This window comes from Dendrobates tinctorius, unplaced genomic scaffold, assembly GCF_039654945.1.
Source record: "Dendrobates tinctorius isolate UK_male_01 unplaced genomic scaffold, ASM3965494v1 ptg000063l, whole genome shotgun sequence".
NCBI lineage: Eukaryota > Metazoa > Chordata > Amphibia > Anura > Dendrobatidae > Dendrobates > Dendrobates tinctorius.
The window spans coordinates 14,379,387-14,404,265 of NW_027361731.1; the positions used below are offsets into that span (position 1 = coordinate 14,379,387).

Here is a 24,879-nt window from a genome sequence, read left to right on the forward strand (position 1 = left end):
GCCTCCAGCACCGACCTCCACCCGCCGAGCCGCACTCCACATAGAGAATAATGGAGCCTCCAGCACTGACCTCCACCCGCAGAGCCGCACACCACATAGAGAATAATGGAGCCTCCAGCACCGACCTCCACCTGCAGAGCCGCACTCCACATAGAGAATAATGGAGCCTCCGGCACCGACCTCCACCCGCAGAGCCGCACTCCACATAGAGAATAATGGAGCCTCCAGCACCGACCTCCACCCGCAGAGCCGCACTCCACATAGAGAATAATGGGGCCTCCAGCACCGACCTCCACCCGCAGAGCCGCACACCACATAGAGAATAATGGAGCCTCCAGCACCGACCTCCACCTGCAGAGCCGCACTCCACATAGAGAATAATGGAGCCTCCGGCACCGACCTCCACCCGCAGAGCCGCACTCCACATAGAGAATAATGGAGCCTCCAGCACCGACCTCCACCCGCCGAGCCGCACTCCACATAGAGAATAATGGAGCCTCCAGCACTGACCTCCACCCGCAGAGCCGCACACCACATAGAGAATAATGGAGCCTCCAGCACCGACCTCCACCTGCAGAGCCGCACTCCACATAGAGAATAATGGAGCCTCCGGCACCGACCTCCACCCGCAGAGCCGCACTCCACATAGAGAATAATGGAGCCTCCAGCACCGACCTCCACCCGCAGAGCCGCACTCCACATAGAGAATAATGGAGCCTCCGGCACCGACCTCCACCCGCAGAGCCGCACTCCACATAGAGAATAATGGAGCCTCCAGCACCGACCTCCACCTGCCGAGCCGCACTCCACATAGAGAATAATGGAGCCTCCAGCACTGACCTCCACCCGCAGAGCCGCACACCACATAGAGAATGGAGCCTCCAGCACCGACCTCCACCCGCAGAGCCGCACTCCACATAGAGAATAATGGAGCCTCCGGCACCGACCTCCACCCGCAGAGCCGCACTCCACATAGAGAATAATGGAGCCTCCAGCACCGACCTCCACCCGCAGAGCCGCACACCACATAGAGAATAATGGAGCCTCCGGCACTAACCTCCACCCGCAGAGCCGCACTCCACTTAGAGAATAATGGATTCTCCAACACCGACCTCCACCCGCACTCCACATAGAGAATAATGGAGCCTTCGGCAATGACCTCCACCCGCAGAGCCGCACTCCACATAGAGAATAATGGAGCCTCCGGCACCGACCTCCACCCGCACTCCACATAGAGAATAATGGCGCCTCCGGCACCGACCTCCACCCACAGAGCCGCACTCCACATAAAGAATAATGGAGCCTCCGGCACCGACCTCCACCCGCAGAGCCGCACTCCACATAGAGAATAATGGAGCCTCCAGCACTGACCTCCACCCACAGAGCCGCACACCACAAAGAGAATAATGGAGCCTCCAGCACCGACCTCCACCCGCAGAGCCGCACTTCACATAGAGAATAATGGAGCCTCCGGCACCGACCTCCACCCGCAGAGCCGCACTCCACATAGAGAATAATGGAGCCTCCGGCACCGACCTCCACCCGCAGAGCCGCACTCCACATAGAGAATAATGGCGCCTCCAGCACCGACCTCCACCCGCAGAGCCGCACTCCACATAGAGAATAATGGAGCCTCCGGCACCGACCTCCACCCGCAGAGCCGCACTCCACATAGAGAATAATGGAGCCTCCGGCACCGACCTCCACCCGCACTCCACATAGAGAATAATGGCGCCTCCAGCACCGACCTCCACCCGCAGAGCCGCACTCCACATAGAGAATAATGGAGCCTCCGGCACCGACCTCCACCCGCAGAGCCGCACTCCACATAGAGAATAATGGAGCCTCCGGCACTAACCTCCACCCGCAGAGCCGCACACCACATAGAGAATAATGAAGCCTCCGACACCGACCTCCACCCGCAGAGCCGCACTCCACATAGAGAATAATGGAGCCTCCGGCACTAACCTCCACCCGCAGAGCCGCACTCCACATAGAGAATAATGGAGCCTCCGGCACCGACCTCCACCCGCAGAGCCGCACTCCACATAGAGAATAATGGAGCCTCCAGCACCGACCTCCACCCGCACTCCACATAGAGAATAATGGAGCCTCCGGCAATGACCTCCACCCGCAGAGCTGCACTCCACATAGAGAATAATGGAGCCTCCGGCACCGACCTCCACCCGCACTCCACATAGAGAATAATGGCGCCTCCAGCACCGACCTCCACCCGCAGAGCCGCACTCCACATAGAGAATAATGGAGCCTCCGGCACCGACCTCCACCCGCAGAGCCGCACTCCACATAGAGAATAATGGAGCCTCCGGCACCGACCTCCACCCGCAGAGCCGCACTCCACCTAGAGAATAATGGAGCCTCCGGCACCGACCTCCACCCGCAGAGCTGCACTTCACATAGAGAATAATGGAGCATCCAGCATCGACCTCCACCCGCAGAGCCGCACTCCACCTTGAGAATAATGGAGCCTCCAGCACCGACCTCCACCCGCAGAGCCGCACTCCACATAGAGAATAATGGAGCCTCCAGCACCGACCTCCACATAGAGAATAATGGAGCCTCCAGCACCGACCTCCACCCGCAGAGCCGCACTCCACATAGAGAATAATGGAGCCTCCAGCACCGACCTCCACCCGCAGAGCCACATTCCACATAGAGAATAATGGAGCCTCCGGCAACGACCTCCACCCGCAGAGCCGCACTCCACATAGAGAATAATGGAGCCTCCAGCACCGACCTCCACCCGCAGAGCCGCACTCCACATAGAGAATAATGGAGCCTCCAGCACCGACCTCCACCCGCAGAGCCGCACACTACATAGAGAATAATGGAGCCTCCAGCACCGACCTCCACCCGCAGAGCCGCACTCCTCATAGAGAATAATGGAGCCTCCAGCACCGACCTCCAGCCGCAGAGCCGCACTCCACATAGAGAAAAATGGCGCCTCCAGCACCGACCTCCACCCGCAGAGCCGCACACTACACTCCACATAGAGAATAATGGAGCCTCCGGCATCGACCTCCAGCCGCAGAGCCGCACTCCACATAGAGAATAATGGAGCCTCCGGCACCGACCTCCACCCGCAGAGCCGCACTCCACATAGAGAATAATGGAGCCTCCGGCACCGACCTCCAGCCGCAGAGCCGCACTCCACATAGAGAATAATGGAGCCTCCGGCACCGACCTCCACCCGCAGAGCCGCACTCCACATAGAGAATAATGGAGCCTCCAGCACCGACCTCCAGCCGCAGAGCCACACTCCACATAGAGAATAATGGGGCCTCCAGCACCGACCTCCACCCGCAGAGCCGCACTCCACATAGAGAATAATGGAGCCTCCAGCACCGACCTCCACCCGCAGAGCCACACTGCACATAGAGAATAATGGAGCCTCCAGCACCGACCTACAGCCGCAGAGCCACACTCCACATAGAGAATAATGGAGCCTCCAGCACCGACCTCCACCCACAGAGCCGCACTCCACATAGAGAATAATGGAGCCTCCGGCACCGACCTCCACCCGCAGAGCCACACTCCACATAGAGAATAATGGAGCCTCCAGCACCTACCTCCACCCGCAGAGCCGCACTCCACATAGAGAATAATGGCGCCTCCGGCACCGACCTCCAGCCGCAGAGCCACACTCCACATAGAGAATAATGGAGCCTCCAGCACCCACCTCCACCCGCAGAGCCGCACTCCACATAGAGAATAATGGAGCCTCCAGCACCGACCTCCAGCCGCAGAGCCACACTCCACATAGAGAATAATGGGGCCTCCAGCACCGACCTCCACCCGCAGAGCCGCACTCCACATAGAGAATAATGGAGCCTCCAGCACCGACCTCCACCCGCAGAGCCACACTGCACATAGAGAATAATGGAGCCTCCAGCACCGACGTCCACCCGCAGAGCCGCACTCCACATAGAGAATAATGGAGCCTCCAGCACCGACCTCCACCCGCAGAGCCGCACTCCACATAGAGAATAATGGAGCCTCCAGCACCGACCTCCACCCACAGAGCCGCACTCCACATAGAGAATAATGGAGCCTCCGGCACCGACCTCCAGCCGCAGAGCCGCACTCCACATAGAGAATAATGGGGCCTCCGGCACCGACCTCCACCCACATAGCCGCACTCCACATAGAGAATAATGGAGCCTCCGGCACCGACCTCCACCCGCAGAGCCGCACTCCACATAGAGAATAATGGAGCCTCCAGCACCAACCTCCACCCGCAGAGCCGCACTCCACATAGAGAATAATGGAGCCTCCGGCACCGACCTCCAGCCGCAGAGCCGCACTCCACATAGAGAATAATGGAGCCTCCAGCACCGACCTCCACCCGCAGAGCCGCACTCCACATAGAGAATAATGGAGCCTCCAGCACCGACCTCCACCCGCAGAGCCACACTGCACAGAGAATAATGGAGCCTCCAGCACCGACCTCCAGCCGCAGAGCCGCACTCCACATAGAGAATAATGGAGCCTCCAGCACCGACCTCCACCCGCAGAGCCGCACTCCACATAGAGAATAATGGAGCCTCCAGCACCGACTTCCACCCGCAGAGCCGCACTCCACATAGAGAATAATGGAGCCTCCAGCACCGACCTCCAACCGCAGAGCCGCACTCCACATAGAGAATAATGGAGCCTCCGGCACCGACCTCCACCCGCAGAGCCGCACTCCACCTAGAGAATAATGGAGCCTCCAGCACCGACCTCCACCCGCAGAGCCACACCCCACATAGAGAATAATGGAGCCTCCAGCACTGACCTCCACCCACAGAGCCGCACTCCACATAGAGAATAATGGAGCCTCCAGCACCGACCTCCACCCGCAGAGCCACACTCCACATAGAGAATAATGGAGCCTCCGTCACTGACCTCCACCCGCAGAGCCGCACTCCACATAGAGAATAATGGAGCCTCCAGCACCGACCTCCACCCGCAGAGTCGCACTCCACATAGAGAATAATGGAGCCTCCAGCACCGACCTCCACCCGCAGAGCCACACTCCACATAGAGAATAATGGAGCCTCCAGCACTGACCTCCACCCGCAGAGCCGCACTCCACATAGAGAATAATGGAGCCTCCAGCACCGACGTCCACCCACAGATCCGCACTCCACATAGAGAATAATGGAGCCTCCAGCACCGACCTCCACCCGCAGAGCCGCACTCCACATATATGGCTGCTCTGTGCGCACAGGACCTTTGATGAGGTCACAGGAGGGGAGGAGTCAGGGGTCACATGATCAAGGCCCTCAGTGTATGCAGGACTCTGCTGTGCTGGTTGTCATGGTGCTGGATGAGGGGAAGTTTCTGTGTGGGGTCAGGACGGGTTTACAGGGTGGATGTAGCAGAGCCGTGTGATTCAGTGAAGAGGTATTTGGTAAACCTTTAACAAATACCTTTGTGAAATGGTGTGAGTTGCTGAACTGTGGGTTGCTGAGGGCTTTTTCACCTATTTTTTCTATCTGCAGGATTAATCTGTCATTTTATTATCTGTGTTTTTAAGAGTTGACTATATTGCATTTAAATCTTGAGGTGTAGGTATATTTACAAGGGGTTAATTAAGGGTGGGGGTTCATAAATAAGGGTTTCTAAGGGGCAGCTGGTTGGGGCTCACGTCCTTTTGGAAGTGCATTGAGCAGCAGGGTGATTTGCTCTTGAAGGGAAAAAAATCTCTTTAATTCTACCTGAGCGAGTGTGAACGAGCTGAGTGTGACCTGAGTGTAAGTGTGATCTGTGGTAAGTGTGTGACTTGAGATTCAGTGACATTGGATTCAGGGAGTTTCCAAGAGAAGTATTACTGAATTGCTGTTATATTTTATTAATTCTTTTTATTTATTTTTGCTTATCTTTTCTGTCTGGTGCAATCCCCATTAGGATGTGCTCCACTATTGCCAATGCCATCCAGTGCACGTCTTGCCGCATGTATGAAATCCTTGAACAGCCGGTCGAGGGTGCATACTGCTGTGCGAGATGTGAGCACGTTGTGCATTTGGAAGCCCAGATACTGGATCTAAATGTGCAGCTGGCAACACTGAGATCCATAGACAATATGGAAAGGAGTCCTGCTCACTGAGCAGACGCTCAATGGGATAGATGAGGGGGGGATGCTAGGTTGGAGCTGCAGGACAATGAAGCAGCTAGCTGGGTGACAGTTAGAAGGCGGGGTAGAGGGAAGAGCACCAGGGAGGCTAGTCCTGATCTGCCACACCCCAATAAGTTTGCTAAGTTGGCAGATGAGGGGAGTGTTAGTGCAGGAGTAGCACTGCTGCAGCAAGGCATGTCCTCTGAAAGCCGGAGGAGCGTCTGCTCCAGTAAGGGGGGAAATAGGAGAGCAGGGCAGGCCAGACAGGTTCTGGTAGTGGGAGACTCAATTATTAAGGGAATAGATAGGGCAATCTGTCACAAAGACAGGGATTGTTGAACGGTGTGCTGCCTACCTGGCGCTCGAGTCCGACACATCGCTGATCGGGTTGACAGATTACTGGGAGGGGCTGGAGAGGATCCAGCGGTCATGGTGCACATTGGCACAAATGACAAAGTTAGAGGTGGGTGGAAGGTCCTTAAAGATGATGTCAGGGAATTAGGCTGCAAGCTTAAAGCAAGGTCCTCCAAGGTGGTATTTTCGGAAATGCTTCCTGTACCACATGCCACACCAGAGAGGCAACGGGAGATTAGGGAGGTTAATAAGTGGCTCAGGAATTGGTGTAGGAAGGAGAACTGGGCCGACTTCTCGGTTGGCTACAGGTTCTACGCTAGGGACGGGCTGCACCTCAACGGGGAGGGTGCAGCTGTGCTGGGGGAGAAAATGGCTAGAAGGTTGGAGGAGTGTTTAAACTAGGAACAGTGGGAAGGGTATTCCTTTTATAGGAGGGGAAGACAGTGCAGATAGAGACCTGGGCACAAATAATGAAATTTGGGATGGCATGGGGGGTGGGGTTAGAACATTTAATAATTTAAGAAAGAATAGAGGTATGGAGAGTTACATAAAGTGCATGTATACAAATGCCAGAAGCCTCACCAACAAAATGGAGGAATTAGAATCAATTTTGTTGAAGCATAATTCTGACAAGGTGGGGATATCGGAGACATGGCTGGACAAGAGCCACGACTGGGCGGTTAATTTACAGGGCTATAGTCTGTTCAGAAATGACCGTACAAATAAGCGAGGGGGAGGCGTGTGTTTATATGTAAAATCATCCTTAAAACTCATCCTGCATGATAATATATATGAATCTAAGGCTGGTGTCACACTAGAGTTAAATATGGACGAGTGAGAGGCATTAAAACCATGTATTGCACACGGTTAAATGATTCTCTTTGGGGTAGCTCCCATCAGCCGTATATTTCTCGTGCATATTTTACGGTCCATGCCAATCGCAGCATGCTGTGATTGTCAGCGTACTACGCCCGTAGTACGCCAATGCAGGTCTATGGGTGCGCCAAAAAACGGATATTAGACCTACCGGTAATGTTATTTCCAGGAGTCCATCCTGACAGCACCATGTGGGTTGTCCTTTCATCCTTACAGGGACAGGAAATGCACGAGAGGTTAAAGGTCCCATCCCACATCCACACTCCAGTGATTTTCCCAAGTACCACACTAGTATGGATGAAATTAATATTTATTGAGATTTAGTACAAGCATAGTAACACAAATACAAATCAATGGGAGGGAACTACCAGTGCTGTCAGGATGGACTCCTGGAAATAACATTACCGGTAGGTCTAATCTCCGTTTTCCAGGACGTCCTATCCTGACAGCACCATGGGGAATACCAAAGCAGGAATTCGCTTAGGGTAACACTTTACGACCAAAGGTCGTCTGGTTGGCTGTTAACGTGTCCAATTTGTAATGTCTACAGAAAGTGTTGTCAGCGTCAGGATTTCTTTTCTAGTCACCAACCTCGGGTAAAGCTCACTTAGAGCTTCTCTTACCTAGGATCCTAGGAGTGGAGAAATAAAAAGAGAGACACAGGTTGCTTGTCTTTCAAGTTAATCTCCTTTATTGGGAGAGTCAGGGTAGATCTTTTATAGCTCATCAGAAGAGGAAATGAACAAATATGGACAATTCCGTAATATTGTGTAACAGAAACAAAATGGCGGAGAGCTGACACAATAATTGGCAAGAATAATAGTTATATAACAAGATGTCAACTGTATCATGTATTATAAGATATATTTAATTGGAGGTGACGGGAGTTTTTGGCATTTCCCTTTTATTAATTTAACAATTCGTGGAACTGCATCCTGTTAGTGTGTTTTGGCCAGGAACTGGATTTGGCCTTAACATATTTAGACATTTATTATGAGAGAGATTTGGAACTGACCACTGGCAGAATTATCCTATCACTTAGACAGATGATAATTAAAATGGTGTCATGGGTTACAAGTTGTTTTTCAGTTATTTTTCTAGAGTTTAGAGAACTAGGATTAACCATTTCTTTGACAACTCCCCTCTTTTTATTATCTGTCTACCTACCTCTTTCCTTGCCTTTATCTGAGGCCTGCAAGATAACCCTGCTTCACAAAATACACGGCTTGTCCTATGTATATCATGGGATACCAGCCCTGCTGTGTATCCATTCAGATTATACCTGTGAATCAGACCTCCTTTCCCTATTTCTCTTTTACTTATTGCCCTATCTCAGAGGAATACAGATTTTATTGAGGGGAGTTTATGTCTGTTTTGTGTGTAACGTGTTAATAAGATATAGTAAATTCATAATTACTGTAATACATGGTAACATATATTTTGATATAGTAGTATATATATATATTTATATCTTTATTCATTAGTGTTAATCATTTAAAGTCCATACGGCATGTAATCTTCATCGTTGTAGTTCTTTGTAGAGCCTTTGTCTTTGCTCAAACCAGCGGGGTTTTCCACAATGCAGACAATCAGCCAGGTCTACTGAAGTTTGCTTGTTGCAGAATATACATTCACGCTGACCAGTGGTTATGAAGGTCGTCATCACTTGTGTTTGCTTTATATCAGAGTCAGTATTGATTCTAGCTTTATGTTTACCTGGAAAATATTTACAATTAGAGCCAAGAATTTTCTTTATGAGTAAAACAAATATTCTTATCATTACTGCAATAACCAATATCACAAAAACTGGAAAATTAGAGAATGAATTATTCCTGATATCCATCCGCCTATTCCTTTAAACAAATTCAACGGATTTAACCATACGAGCCATTCAGGGAGAGGCAGGTCTTCCAGGGAATTAACCTTCCGCATTCCTTCCTTTATCAGCCTAGCTTGTTCTATGTCATGAGTGACTCTCATCAGTCCGGATGGATCGATATAGTGACAGCAGGCGGGTCCCACCACCTGACAGAATCCCCCTTGAGATGCTGTAAGATAGTCAAGCACCATAGAGTGTTGGTTAGTTATAACAATGATCTGTCTCATATAAGCAGATCCTACATTGATGGCGTCAAATAAATACTCAGTTACTTTATCAAAGATATCACCCAATTTTCCTATCATCTGAGCATTTCTTAATTCATAATTCCCAATGGACCAGTGAGAACCATCCCAGTTTTAAGATACCATGGAGTGTGCATTAAATACTTGGGTGGCTGGGGAGAGGGTGCACTACGCTTTGCTATCATGTGACCAGGGACATTTTTATAAGGGAAATCATTCTCATTCCATACCCAGGTGACGGGCTCTAACCTAGCCAGTGTACATGCACCTTCAGCTCCGATAGGAATCCACCTATATGCATTACTCCCACATACTATGTTTATAAACTGAAATTCATTAAGAACAGCTATTGTCATTGAAACTAACCAGGTAGTGTCAGTGTAAAGACACCAAGAGTCGCCTAAATCTGTAGTGACTGCCCTATAATATCGTAATGTCTGACATTCTGGTTCAGTATTTATACTTATGGACATCTCAGCAGCTCCATCTCCATACTGACCTTCTCTGGTTTCTTCATCTACATGAACTGCTTCTCTCCCTGTCAATGAAGTTACAAAATATTGCATAGTTTTTGCAGCAATTGGGGCACGTGAACAAATCCAGCAATTGGATAGATTTCTGACCTGGGCAATATAGTTATGGTACTGGACAAATTTATTAGCCCACCGTTTTGACACATCACTATCCCATGGTTCGAAGACATCATTATCTTTTTTTACATTGAATAGATAATTACAGTGAGAAGCAAGAATGGATAGCACGTCCCAAATTCCATTCTTTAATTCTTGTAGAATTTCTTGCAGTGAGACGTGTGAATCCAGGCAGACTTTCCTTCCAGCTTAACAGATGTGGGCATGATCAGCTGGACTTGGTAAGGTCCTTCAAAGTGAGGATCTAGACTCTTCCTCAGGTACTTTCGCGTTACCACCCAATCTCCAGGCTTAAGGTCATGCGAGCCTGATAAGGAGGACGGATCTGGAAGGGAACTGAAAGCATGTGTATGAATTTGCTGCAACACCTGTTGTAATGTGCCCACATAGGCCATCATATTTTAATGAGAGGCCTGCATCTGCTGGGGAAAGTACAATCCTGTCTTGGGAGGGCTCCCAAAAAATACCTTAAACTTGTCTTTCGGTTGGGAGTTACCCTAACAGTGTACAATGCAATGGGAAGACACTCAGTCCATGGTTTACCTGTTTCTGCCATTGCTTTCTGAATTTTCAATTTCAGTGTACCATTTAACCTTTCCACCCTGCCACTGCTCTGAGGATGATAGGGAGTGTGAAATGATTGCTCCATTCCTAAGGCTCGGGTGATTCCTTGGCACACTTGTGACGTGAAATGACTTCCTCGGTCACTTTCAATTACCTCTGGCACTCTAAACCTGCAAACAACTTCTGACATTAGCTTTTTAACCACAGTTCGTGCATTTGCATGAGCACAGGGCCATGCTTCTGGCCAATCGGAGAAAAGATCTACACATACCAGCACGTATTCATAGTTGCCTACCTTTGGAAGCTGAATGAAATCAATCTGCAGTCGCTGAAAAGGGTACAATGGCCTGGGGGTGCACTTTGGTGGCACCTTCACCGTTTTTCCCACATTATGGCATGCGCAGATTACACATCCCTGTATGAATTTTGCAGCGGCATAATGGAACCCTGGTGTGACCCAACTTGCTTTTATCTGGCTTACCATTCCATCCTTGGATTGGCGTGCTAATCCATGGGAGAGGGAGCATACCATAGGGAACAGCGCCCTAGGCAAGCAATACCTACCGCCTGCTCTCCACAATCCATCTTCTTCCTTCGCACCTGTGTGCCTTTGCCATTCTTCCTTTTCTGGTGCAGAGACCTGTTCTTGCAGGCTTTGGAGTAATGGAAGATCCACCTCCCCCGACACCTATACAGTGTATGTTCCTGCGGGAGGAGGGAACAAAGCAGCAGCCTTGGCTGCAATATCAGTTCGGTTATTACCTTCGGCTTCCTTAGTGCGCTCTTTAGTGTGAGCTTGCACTTTCACTATAGCAACTTTCTTTAGGCAGCTCCAATGCTCTGGGAAGCTGGGCTACCAATTCTGCTTTTTTAATGGGCTTACCAGAGGAACCAACAAACTTTCTGCTCTTCCATATGGGACCATAATCATGGCAGATGCCAAATGCATAGCGGCTATCTGTAAAAGTATTTTCTGTCAAATGTTCAGCGATTACACACACCTCAGCGAGTGCTTTCAATTCAGCTTCTCAAGTAGACATCCTAGACATTCTAGAAGGCAAAGCTTTACTTTGTACCACCTTATATTGATCAACTATTGAATAAATAACCTGTATAAGGTACTTCATTTTGATAAACCTGTGACATATCTACATAAAACTCTTGATCTACATTAGGGATTGGTGGATTGGTGTCTCTTGCACATTGGCAAGTAGCCATGTTAAAAATACAGTATACCCTTAGCATGTCCCCCCATTCATGACAGTGCAAATGGAAGTGGAGGACATAATTTGGAATTCCTAGAGCCGAGGCTGAGAGAATGGTTTCCTTCAGGTCCTTGAACCCCTCTTTTGCTTCCGGGGTCAGTTGGTATGACTTCTCTACAGTAGCTGGTCAGCCCCAGGAATATACTCAGTGGCAGATGGAAGTGAGCTCCATTGCTTGGCTTATGGCTTTTTCTTCTGGTGTTATGTGTTTCAGGTGAAGTGAAATGCAATGACCTAAGAAAACCTTCACCTTTGTGATTAGCAGTTACCTCTTTAGACCTTACATACTTCATGGTACAAAAATATTAACAAGGAAGCTGTTTCCATTAGACATACAGTACCTGTTTTCTCTCTGCTCAGGGGATATCGTCTAATATGCACCGGTACAGTTCCTGGCTTCAATCTAATGAATACTGGTATTATCCTAAACCAACACCTGTCTTATCCTTTACCCATACTGCAGCTGGTATCTGCTCGAGCATTTGCAGTATTTCCTCATCTTGCTCAACCTGTTGTTTTTCCTGTTCTTCTAACTGCATCATGGACATCACCGTGGATAGTGCTTCTTCCGATAAAGGGCCTGAAACAGTAATTCCCTTTTTCCCAAACTTAATAATTGCATTGACAGCATTCAAAATATCAGCGCCTATCATATTCAGCGGACATTTCTCTGAAACTAACAATTGGGCACATAAGTCAGTAGTCTGAGCTATTCGCACATTCATAGGCTCTGTTTCATACAAAGGATGAACCATTCCTCCTGCTCCTAATCCTTGTACCGTTTTTTCTGTCATGAATTGTGGCATATCCTTTTTATTATAGTACGGCTCACCCCCTATCAATCAGGCATTTTAATTGTTTCCCAGGAGGAAGATTTAATTAAGTCATAGTGATTGGACCATCCTGTGGGGGAATCGCTATTCTTGTTTCCACTTCTCTGGGTCTGTTATCCCATTTTTCCTTTTCTTCTCTTTCTACTGTTACACTGTGAAGTATACCTGCCGCCTGCACCACAGTTTTCACAGCATTATTAAATGTATCCGGAGGTATATTCACCATAACAGGCGTTGCCTTCTGCTGCTTCTTTACTTTCCTATTGTTAATCTGGTCCTCTATCCCCTAAACATGGGAAGGGATTGTATATACATTCTGGCCGTATTCTCATTACTTCTGTTCTCAGATCGTCCTTCAATCCTATCAGTAACATATTTTTACAAATCTAGCTTCTCTGGGGTTTTTCAAATCATAGTTATGAGGTGTAAGTGTTGTCTGCAAGTGTAATGTAAAATGTTTTCTCATTTCTCCCCTCTGTAGGAACTGCTTGGGGCTGTTCCTTACCGGAGTGGAGAAACTGTCTGTGAACCTCTGTGGCAACCCAAGGGTAATAAGCATAGAGGAGAAGCATCATATACAAGTCAGCTAGTTTGCATCTGTGGAGACATGGGGATCAGTCCTCCCCCCCGTGTTTGGCACCTATGGGACCCCTGGCTGATGGTATATCACCAGGGTCTACCAGAGATGGGGTGTATAGAATTATACAGATGTTAAGGCTGCAGACACAGAAGAAATCTCCTGTCAGCACATAACTTCGCTCTTTGGGCTGCTTAAGGGGGGCTGGTCTCATCCCCTCCGCTACTACAGGGGCGGAGGGAGCTGTGGAAACACAGACTGATCTTGGGAAGGGGGAGCAGCCTGTGTGTGGAGACGCCTGCAGATTGCCTGACATACATTCTCTCATTCTAACTTCATCACACTTAGTATTAACTTCATCATTCATCATAACTTCTTAGTATTAAAACAGACCATATCAGTTCTAATCCACGCTGCAACTTGCACACCATAATCATATTTTCCAATCCATACAGCATGCTCCTTACTTAAACACTCGTTGTATCTCTCAGCATCCAAACATCCATTCCTTGGCACTTCTGCCTTTTCAAGAATTGTCAGCGGTATCGTTAACTGCTTCATAATCTTGCAGGTCCTTTATCTTATATCTCAGATCCGTAGTCTGTCCTGACCTGGTGTGCCTAGCACCCATAACAGCTGTCAAAGGTAGCGACCCCTGTTTTCAGCCCTGTTATGTATTACTTGACCTGCCTAGCACCCATAACAGCTGTCAAAGGTAGCAACCCCTATCTTCAGCCCTGTTATGTATTAGTGGGATCCCACTGGTCTACCTACAATAGCCAGCAATCCCACTATCAAAGCAATAACCTAAACCGCAGCTCTCTGTTCTGTCCTAATGCTGATACATACTCTATACAACTTATTTGCTCTCCTGTACTGATGGGGAACAACTGTCGTCAAATGTATTCTTTCCAGAAACCAATCAGACCTTAATCTTCTCACTCTTTTTCCAACTATAGTAACCGAACACAAACAATTTTCACACGACATGTAACACGTACACTTCACAGACTAGTATTCATCTCAAAGTGTCTCAAAGCCACCAGGCAATAACTGGCTCCTGCACTTCCAAATCTTTGCAATATCTCCGCTATCTCATAATTGACCGGGGTATCTCGAGGCACTCTAAAATGAATATTTATAGTCAATATATATACTCTCACAAGTCCGAGCCACGTTATGCCTGCCCACCAGCCAACTCCTCCAGTAATCTTTTCCTCAGACTTCCAATAACGAGGGGTTTTCAGATTCACACCAAACAGTCAACCAATTCTTATCCTTTTACTACTTACTAATCCTTTTACTACTTACCAACTGGATTCTGTCCCTTGTAGGACTGCAACTACTGGTAACATTTGAGTCACTAAGAGAGATTTCCGTACTCTCACTCAAAGGGGCGGAGGGAGCTGTGGACACAGACTGTCGCTGTAAAGGAGGGGCTGCTGCTCGTCCCTGCACTATTTGATTTCTCCCTCTCCTATTCTGGGCGAACTCGTCATCAGTATTAAAATATGGATCATACTGCTCAGCTGTTCTCATCCATGCGACCACTTGCTCCTCATAACCATGTTTCTTAATCTATTTATCATGTTCTCTGGATGGCCTTTGTAAATTGCGCTATCCATGGGTGAGAGGCTAAGGAAAAATTAAAGAAAGTACTTAGAGCCGCTATCTGGACTTTTGACGTGCTTGGAGTTAGGCCCTTATTAAATCCTGCCTGCAGGAAGTCAAGGATCTGAGGGATTTTCGGCCGGTCTATGGGAGTTCCGAGCAGAACTTCTTCCAAATTTTCCGATATATAGCCCTCGTAACGGGTTTACGACTAGCCTGCAACGTTGAGATCACCTGGTTGGAGAGGCCTCTGGATTTTAAGATGTCCATCTCAGGATCCATTCTGCCAACTGAAGGTTCTCCAGATGTGAGTGCAGAACTGGACCCTGGGACAGTAGATCCTCCGCCATCGGCAAATGGAGTGGCCCCTCCTGAGCCATCTTCTTCAGGAGAGGGAACCAACTTCGCTTGGGCCAAAACGGTATGATTAGCATCACCCATACCCGGTCCTCTTGGATCTTCCCGTGGACTCTCGGAATTATAGCGATAGGGGGAAAACCGTACAGCAGTTCCTTTCTCCAACTCTGGCTCAGGGCGTCGACTCCTTCTGGATGGTCTGCTGGGTTGAGGGAATAGAATCTCTTCAGTTTGGCGTTCTTCCTTGTCGCAAAAAGATCCAGCTGGGGGGTTCCCCACCGGTGGCATAGATCTCTGAAGATCTCTTCCTTCAATTCCCACTCGGTGGCTCGGACTTCCTGTCTGCTCAGATAATTGGCTATGCTGTTCCGGGAGCCTTCTAGGTGTACTGCTGACAAGGAGCGAACATTGTTTTCTGCCCAGATGAGGATGCGAGTTGCTAGGTCTTGCAGTTTCCTGTGCCTTGGTCCCCCCTGATGCCGTAGGATGGCTACTGTAGTCATGTTGTCTGACATGATCTTTATATGTTGATCCTGTAGCTCTGAGCGGCTTCGTTTTAACGTCTCCCACACTGCTTGTAGCTCTCTGTAATTTGAGGACTGTGTCCTGATGTTCCTGGGCCATGTTCCCTGCAGATACCTTCCTTTCAGATGGGCTCCCCCATTCATCTCTGCTGGCGTCCGTGACGATCATTACGGATGGTGACAGGATCCAAGGCACTCCCTGGCTGATATTTCTGTGACTGATCCACCATCTTGTCCAGAGAGGACTGCTGTCTGTCCCATTTTGTTAGGATCTCCCTTTGTAGGCCTCTTGTGTGGGCCTGGCACCACCTTACGCAGGGTATACAAGCGGTCAGGGAACCCAGGATCTTCATAGCCGTCCTGATGGATATCTGCTCCCCCATAGCTGATGAACCTTGTCCCTGATGAGTTTCTTTTTCTCTTCTGGTAGAAACGAGATTCTTCTCCTGGAATCCAACCTGACTCCCAGGAACTTCTTCTGGGTACTGGGCTGCAGGTCCGACTTCTGCTTGTTCAAGACCCAACCTAGGCTTTCGAGCGTGGTTATTACTGAGACCAGTTGCTGCTTTAACTCTGACGTTGACTGGGATATTACCAGGAAGTCATCTAGGTATGGAACGATGATTATGTCGTTCTGCCTCAACTGCGCCACCATCTCGGCGACCAGTTTCTTAAATACTCGAGGTGCTGAAGCCAAGCCGAAGGGAAGAGCCTGAAACTGAAAGTGGTAGTACCTGCTTCCTTTTTTAGTGCGAAGCGCAGGAATTTCAGAGAGTGAGGGTGGATGGGAATGTGATAGTATACGCTTTTTAGATCAATTGTGCACATAGCTGCATTCCGGTCTATCAGCGGGGTGGTGGTCTTTAGAGACTCCATACGGAATCTTTTGTATCGGAGCCACTGATTCAATGGTTTTAGATTTATAATGGTGCGACTGTCTCCCGACGTTTTTTTTACGATGAAGAGGGTTGAATAGTGGCCCTGCCATCTTTCCTTTTCTGGGACCGGGACTACTACTCCTGATTCTAGCATGTCTTTTATGTCTGCCTAAATGGGATCTATAAGGGATCTGGACCAAGGATTTGTTACGACGAACTGTGCTGGGGGGGCTCTGTGAATTCGAGGGTATAGCCCTGGGAGACCGTATTGAGGATCCACCGGTTTTGGGAGATGAGTTCCCATGCCCCTGCGAAGTGTGTCAGAGGCGACCCCCCCACAGGTATGGCGTCATTGTTTCCTGCTCCTGGAGCTTTGTCTGGAGCGGGACGGGGGAGCCCTACTTTTCCCCCCTTTCGTGTAATCCCAGTGAGGTGATTTCCCCTTCCCTTTATATTCCTGCCTGCCTCTGGTTAAGCCGGGGTCTCTGAAAGGGAAATGGTTTTTTTTGGTTTTTCCTCTGGAAGACCTTTTTTGTCTTCCGAGGTATTCTTCAGGATCTTATCTAAGGCCGGCCCAAATACCTTCCCACCTGAGAAGGGTATGGCACACAACTTATTTTTTGACTGATAGTCCCCTGACCAGATGAAATGGCTCGACGAGCCGCACTGGAAAAAGAATTATTCCTGGCCGCGAATCGTACGGATTCGGCAGAGGTGTCCGCCAGGAATCCGGTTGCGATTTTTAACGGGAAAGCCTAGGGGTCTTATCTTTTAGTTGTTGTTCTAGGTGGTCGATCCATAGGTGCATGGATCTGGCGACCGATGTGGCGGCTATGTTTGTCTTCATAACCGCCGCAGAGCCTCCCAAGCCATTTTCAGGAGTACATCGGCCTTCTTGTCCATGGGTTCCTTGAGGCTGGAGGAATCTTCAAAGGGAATCGATGTCTTCTTCGATACCCTGGCCACCGGGGTGTCGATTTTAGGCACCTCGTCCCAAGTGTTGATGTCCTCCTGGCTAAACGGTAGTCTAAGTTTAAAGTCTCGAGGTATGACTAGACGTTTCTCTGTGTCCTCCCATTCCTCCAGAATCATCGAACGGATATGGTCGTTAACTGGAAAGACTTGACGGATCCTCGCTCTCAGGCCTCCGAACATCTCGTCCTGGATGGATTTAGTCTTTGGGGCCTCCTCAATCTGCATGGTGCTTCTCACGGCGCTGAGAAGCTCGTCCGTGTTGTCCGAGGAGAAAAGGTATCTCTTCCCCATAGCCAGGGGTTCCGAGGTGATCTCACCCTCCTCCTCCAAGTCAAGGATCTCCTCGTCCGACGACTGATCGGACTCCAATCTTGTTCTCTTAGCCTGGGGCTGGCTGGAAGACTGAGTGGGTAGCAGTCCGGAGACGGATGCCTGGACCTCTTCTCTGACCATTGTACGCATCTCTGCGAACAGAGAGGCCTGTTCGGGCATGATGATCTTCAGGGTGCACTTCTCACATAGGAGTTTTTTCCATGACCCCGGCAATTTAGTGGTACCGATGGGGCACTTGGGTCTCCTGGAGGTCGATCCTGTGGCTGCCAGTGCCGTCTTCTCCTACAAGCACAGGAGTTTTATTAAGCTCCTGCCTTTGGAATGTACAGCCCCCCTCCAGAGTCCTACTTACGGACGCTGGCTGTGCGGCGTTTCCCATGGTGGGGAGTGTTTACCGCGTCTCTGCCTGGTCGTCCCCCTCCCCAGTTTTATCCTACGTTGTCCTGCAGATGATCTCCCCTGCCACGTCTGGCTGCGCTGATCTGTCATGGCGCCGCTGGAAGTTGTCATCAGGCGCCCGGAAGTGACGCAACCTCCGACGCTTCCAGCGTCTCTGGGTGATGCGGCGGAATCCGAGAGCCCTGCTGAGGGGAAGTGGCTCCGAGTCCCGGAGCAGCGCTCCACGGGACACCTGGCGGAGAACCCCCCTTAGAGGGGTGCCGCCCCTGGCAATCTGACGGGAGGATCTGTCGTTTGGACCCTGCTCCTCCTCGGTAAGTTTCTTGCTGGATGCCACGCTTCTGCGGCGCTCTCGTGCCTGTCCTTACAGGGACAGGATAAACACTGGAGTGTGGATGTGGGAGGGGACCTTTAACCTCTCGTGCATTTCCTGTCCCTGTAAGGATGAAAGGACAACCCCCATGGTGCTGTCAGGATAGGACGTCCTGGAAATATGCATTACACATGGACCACACGTGTGACTTGCGAGAAATACGCAGGTCTTTGGCAGGTGACAGGAAATGGGCCAATCCATCATCAGGAAGCTTAGACATGCTAATTAGCTCAAAAAGCACTCCAGACATCCAGGAAGTACGCCTCCATGGAGTAGAGCATCATGGCACCCTACTACCTCAATGTGGAGATGCTTATTGTCTTAGTGCAGGAGCGCCCGGAAATCTGGGACCAACGTGATGCCCATTATGCCAACCGGGCAAGAACGGAGGCGTCATGGAGGCGCATATGTCGCCAGATGTTCCACGATTTTGGTGATCGGCCACGTGAGGAGTAGCAGCAAATGAGTAAGTACAAACAAAAAAGTGTTTAAAATTACCTCACATCAAAAAAGGCATTTGGAATAAGCCCTCCCTTCCTTCCTGTGCTTGGCCTTTTTGCCTCATGAGGCGTGTAGATTTTTATTTGAACCATTGTTTTACACTTACATAATTTGTTCCTGGCCACAAGCACCTCATCCTCCTAGGCAACCAAGTTAACAGTAGTTACTTGACCCCTGAACTATTGTGACCCTGTGTATCTTGCCTGGATGCCCCAATTATATATGCCACCCTGGGTAGAAAGCACACTCTAGAAGTCCACATGACTAGGCTACTTTTAGCAAATTTTAGCTAGCAAATATGTGAAATTTAGAATATTTCCTGTCACATTGCAGTGAAAGATGTGATGAGACGCTGGCGCAGCATCCGCGACCAATACAGGCGGGAACGTCAGCAGCGGGCCAGGAGTGGTGATGTGGGCCACACAAAGAGAAAATATATATTTTATGATCGCCTCTCCTTCCTCGCTCCTATTCTGGATCTGAGACCGTAAGTAGATACCTCACACCACATTACACAGATACTTTGCAGGTACAAAACTAATGTTTTGAATTTTGGCTATGTTCTATTTCATAACAGAACTCAGTGAAACCTTACAGAAAGGGAAACTGGCTCAGATACAGAGCCCATCATTGATCCTGTGGCTGGAGAAGAGGTGTCTGGCCCGTCTTCTCCCCCTCTAAGAAGCATGGGTGAAGTTTCCTCTCCTGAAAACCCAGTGCCTGCACCACAAACCCCACCACCAGGACCACATCAACAAGCAGGACCGTCTGCTGCAGCACCATCCGCCATACAGGAGGAGCAGGGCAATATCAGCAGCAGCCCAACTGCCCAGATACAGGGCTCCCCACAGCCTGCTGGACCATCCCGGTGAGGAAGAAGGCGCCAGATCCCTGCCCAAGATACCCATACCAATGTTGACACAGGGGTACTGAACTACCTTGCTCGAGTCAATAATGATGATGGGGAGGAGGCATACTCATGCATCTTTGGGCCCTTTCAGTGAGGTGAAGCTACGTATTCAAGGATGTTTTCAGATTTTGCTTGATGCAAGCACACACCCCAATACCCCATATGAGTTATTTGAATATCTGGAGAGGTGGCAGCTTTCCCCAAGGAATCTGATGCGCCTTAGACACCCCACACACATGCTTGCTCAAGCAGGCTCTGAGGATCCTCAAACACGTGGGCCTACACCTCACCCCCTTCCTCCCCCTACCCAACCTTGCCCACAGCAGCCACATATGTCTGCCTCTAGCCAACCTCACCATTATGGCCACTTGTCCCCACCCAGTGTTGGGGGCTGGTCCCAACCTGGTTGGGGACGACATGGCTATTTTGGTGGGTATGAGCCACGGGCCTACCAGCCTCAACAAGAGGCCCCTCTCCAATCTCAGTCAGCCCAGAACCCACCACAATCACAGGAGGCAGTACACTACCCACATCATGGGCAATAGTATGCCCCCACACAGGGCAGTGGCCAAGTTGGGCAAAGTAGCCAGCAGCAAACACAGGCTGGTCTTCCGCCTTCTCCTCCCCTGACCTACCAACATTTGTAATGTAGGAATATCGGTCTTGCATAATAGTTTTTTGTTATTTTTTTGGTTTCTGAAAATGTTTTGCTTGTAATTTTGCAAATCTGCAAAAAAAGTCACTTTGGGCCATTGCTACATTTACCATATGGCAATAATGTGTTTAAAAAAAAAAAAAAAGGCAAAAGTAAAAATTTGTCTACTACATTTTACGTCTGTCTCCATTATGAAAAAAGTTATCAGCATACTAACATACGCTTACCAAGGCAATTAAACAATCAGAGAATCATGAGGGGTTGAAATATATATATTTAGACAGACATAAAACAAAAATTTATACCATAGACACAGCATGCTCTTGCCAAGAAGTTTCCCCCTCAGGTGACATAAAACAATTAGTGAAAATATCACGCACTTTGAGCCCAGAAAGCGGTCTACCTAGAGGGTTGATGTGGTCTCGCCCTACGCACATTGTCCAGCCCACGCACAACACCAGCAGAGGAGGAACAATCTTGTATCCTGGTGAAGTTATGAAGAACGACACATGCTTTGATAACTTCATTCACATTTTGTTCACTCAGCTGAATGGCAGACCGTAGGACCCGCCATTTGGCACAAAGAATGCTAAAGGAACACTCCACCAGACGCTGAGCATGTGATAGGCGCAAGTTAAAAATTCTGCGCCTGTGGTCCAGGTTGCGCTGGGGATATTGCCTCATGACATTGCGCGTTAACTGAAACACCTCATCTGCCACAAGGACATAAGGGACTGATTCTTGAGTGGAGCCTGGTAGCTGGCGTGGTGGTGGTAGATCCAACTGGTTGGTGCGTAGCCGCCGAACCTTAATGGAAGTATTGAAGACTCTAGAGTCTCCCGTCCTTCCATAGGCCCCAATGTCAACAATTATACACTTGTATTGAGGGTCGGCCAGAGCCAACAATACAACAGAAAAGTATTGCTTATAGTTGAAGAATTGGGAGCCAGAGTTCGGCGGCGTACGCACCCGGATATTACGCATGTAAAATACGGACCGCATTTTGCGTCGGTTAGTGTGACCCCGGCCTAATGAATATGTAGAGTCCCTGTGGGTGGAGATAAGGGGAGGGGGAAAAATAATAAATTACTGATAGGGGTTTGTTATAAGTCTCCAAAAGTAATGGAAGCAACTGAGAATATCCTCACAAAGCAAATAGATGAAGCAGGGGCGGACACTGACAGCTTGGGGCCCCTGTGCAAGAAATATGTCTGGGCCCCCTTCCTTTTATGGCGACAAAGATATTTATTTATATATACAGCTATGGCCAAAAGTATTGACACCCCTGCAATTCTGTCAGATAATACTCAGTTTCTTCCTGAAAATGATTGCAAACACAAATTCTTTGGTATTATTATCTTCATTTGATTTGTCTTAAATGAAAAAACACAAAAGAGATTGAAGCAAAAAGCAAAACATTGATCATTTCACACAAAACTCCAAAAATGCGCCAGACAAAAGTATTGGCACCCTCAGCCTAATACTTGGTTGCGCAACCTTTAGCCAAAATAACTGCGACCAACCGCTTCCGGTAACCATCAATGAGTTTCTTACAATGCTCTGCTGGAATTTTAGACCATACTTCTTTGGCAAACTGCTCCAGGTCCCTGATATTTGAAGGGTGCCTTCTCCAAACTGCCATTTTTAGATCTCTACACAGGTGTTCTATGGGATTCAGGTCTAGACTCATTGCTGGCCACCTTAGAAGTCTCCAGTGCTTTCTCTCAAACCATTTTCTAGTGCTTTTTGAAGTGTGTTTTGGGTCATTGTCCTGCTGGAAGACCCATGACCACTGAGGGAGACCCAGCTTTCTCACACTGGGCCCTACATTATGCTGCAAAATTTGTTGGTAGTCTTCAGACTTCATAATGCCATGCACACGGTCAAGCAGTCCAGTGCCAGAGGCAGCAAAGCAACCCCAAAACATCAGGGAACCTCCGCCATGTTTGACTGTAGGGACCGTGTTCTTTTCTTTGAATGCCTCTTTTTTTCTCCTGTAAACTCTATGTTGATGCCTTTGCCCAAAAAGCTCTACTTTTGTCTCATCTGACCAGAGAACATTCTTCCAAAACGTTTAAGGCTTTTTTCAGGTAAGTTTTGGCAAACTCCAGCCTGGCTTTTTTATGTCTCTGGGTAAGAAGTGGGGTCTTCCTGGGTCTCCTACCATACAGTCCCTTTTCATTCAGACGCCGACGGATAGTACGGGTTGACATTGTTGTACCCTCGGACTGCAGGGCAGCTTGAACTTGTTTGGATGTTAGTCGAGGTTCTTTGTCCAACATCCGCACAATCTTGCGTTGAAATCTCTTGTTAATTTTTCTTTTCCATCCACATCTAGGGAGGTTAGCCACAGTGCCATGGGCTTTAAACTTCTTGATGACACTGCGCACGGTAGACACAGGAACATTCTGGTCTTTGGAGATGGACTTGTAGCCTTGAGATTACTCATGCTTCCTCACAATTTGGTTTCTCAAGTCCTCAGACAGTTCTTTGGTCTTCTTTCTTTTCTCCATGCTCAATATGGTACACACAAGGACACAGGACAGAGGTTAAGTCAACTTTAATCCATGTTAACTGGCTGCAAGTGTGATTTAGTTATTGCCAACACAGGTAAGTTACAGGTGCTGTTAATTACACAAATTAGAGAAGCATCACATGATTTTTCGAACAGTGCCAATACTTTTGTCCACCCTCTTTTTTATGTTTGGTGTGGAATTATATCCAATTTGGCTTTAGGACAATTCTTTTTGTGTTTTTTCATTTAAGACAAATTAAATGAAGATAATAATACCAAAGAATTTGTGTTTGCAATCATTTTCAGGAAGAAACTGAGTATTATCTGACAGAATTGCAGGGGTGTCAATACTTTTGGCCACAGCTGTATATATATATATATATATATATATATTGCGCCACACACATACATGTACATACTACATAGTCTCCTTTATTATGTATATTGCTGTCCCTTATTATACAGTGCCCTCTCTTGCTATGTACAGCACCGTTCCTTACATATTGGATTATATAGAGCCCTGTTTTTTATTACATACCGTCCTGTCTTGTTAGCTGTATAATGCAAAGATGGCTGGGAAAGCTTCCTTTCTAATGGAGGAGATGATGGACTGGTCATCTGGTCACCAGCTCCTCCATCAGCAGTCATTTTATATCTAAAAAGAGAGGGGACTATGTAATAAAAGAGGGCACTGTTAATAACAAAATTAACAAGAATACACTATGTAAGAGACAGCACTGTACATAACAGCAGAGGAAGCTATATAATAAGGGATGGCACCATATATAACTAGAGAGGATGGTACGTAATAAGGGACGGAGTTATACATAATAAAAGAGGAAACTATGTAACTAAGGATGGTGTTATACAGAATTAGTGAGTACACTATATGCTAAGGGACTGTGTTAGACATAATAAGTGAGTACACTATATACTAAGGGACTGTGTTAGACATAATAAGCGATAATGTCTTCCTCCACCTCCCCCTGTTCCTAAGGCCATTATAAGTCCCCTTTCCTCCCATCCCCCACACCCCTCATTGTCTTCCTCCCCACGCATCCCATTATTGTTCTCTCCCCCACCTCCATCATTGCCTTCTACCCCACCACTATCATTGCTTTCTCCCCTGCCACCCCATCATTGCCCTTTCAACACCCACATCATTGCCTCCTTCCCCATAACTCTCATCATTGTCTTTTCCACTACCACCATCATTGCCTTCTCCCCCACCCTATCATTGCCCTTTCCACCACTTCCATCATTTCATCTTCCCCCACCATCCCCATCATTGCCCTCTCCATCATCCCCATCATGGCTTTCTCCCCATCACCTCCATCATGGCCTTTTCTCCATCATGGCCTTTTCTCCATCACCTCCTTCATGGCCTTTTCCCCATCACCTCCAACATGGCCTTTTCCCCATCACCTCCATCATGGCCTTTTCCCCATCACCTCCATCATGGCCTTTTCCCCATCACCACCATC

At 48.5% G+C, this 24,879-nt stretch overlaps 1 protein-coding gene across 1 annotated transcript in view; it reads left to right on the plus strand.

Annotated features, from left to right (window-relative positions):
• Positions 1 to 24,879, plus strand: part of LOC141094286 (uncharacterized) — a 1,055,204-nt gene that overhangs the window by 808,255 nt on the left and 222,070 nt on the right. The gene's annotated exons all lie outside the window — the stretch shown is intronic.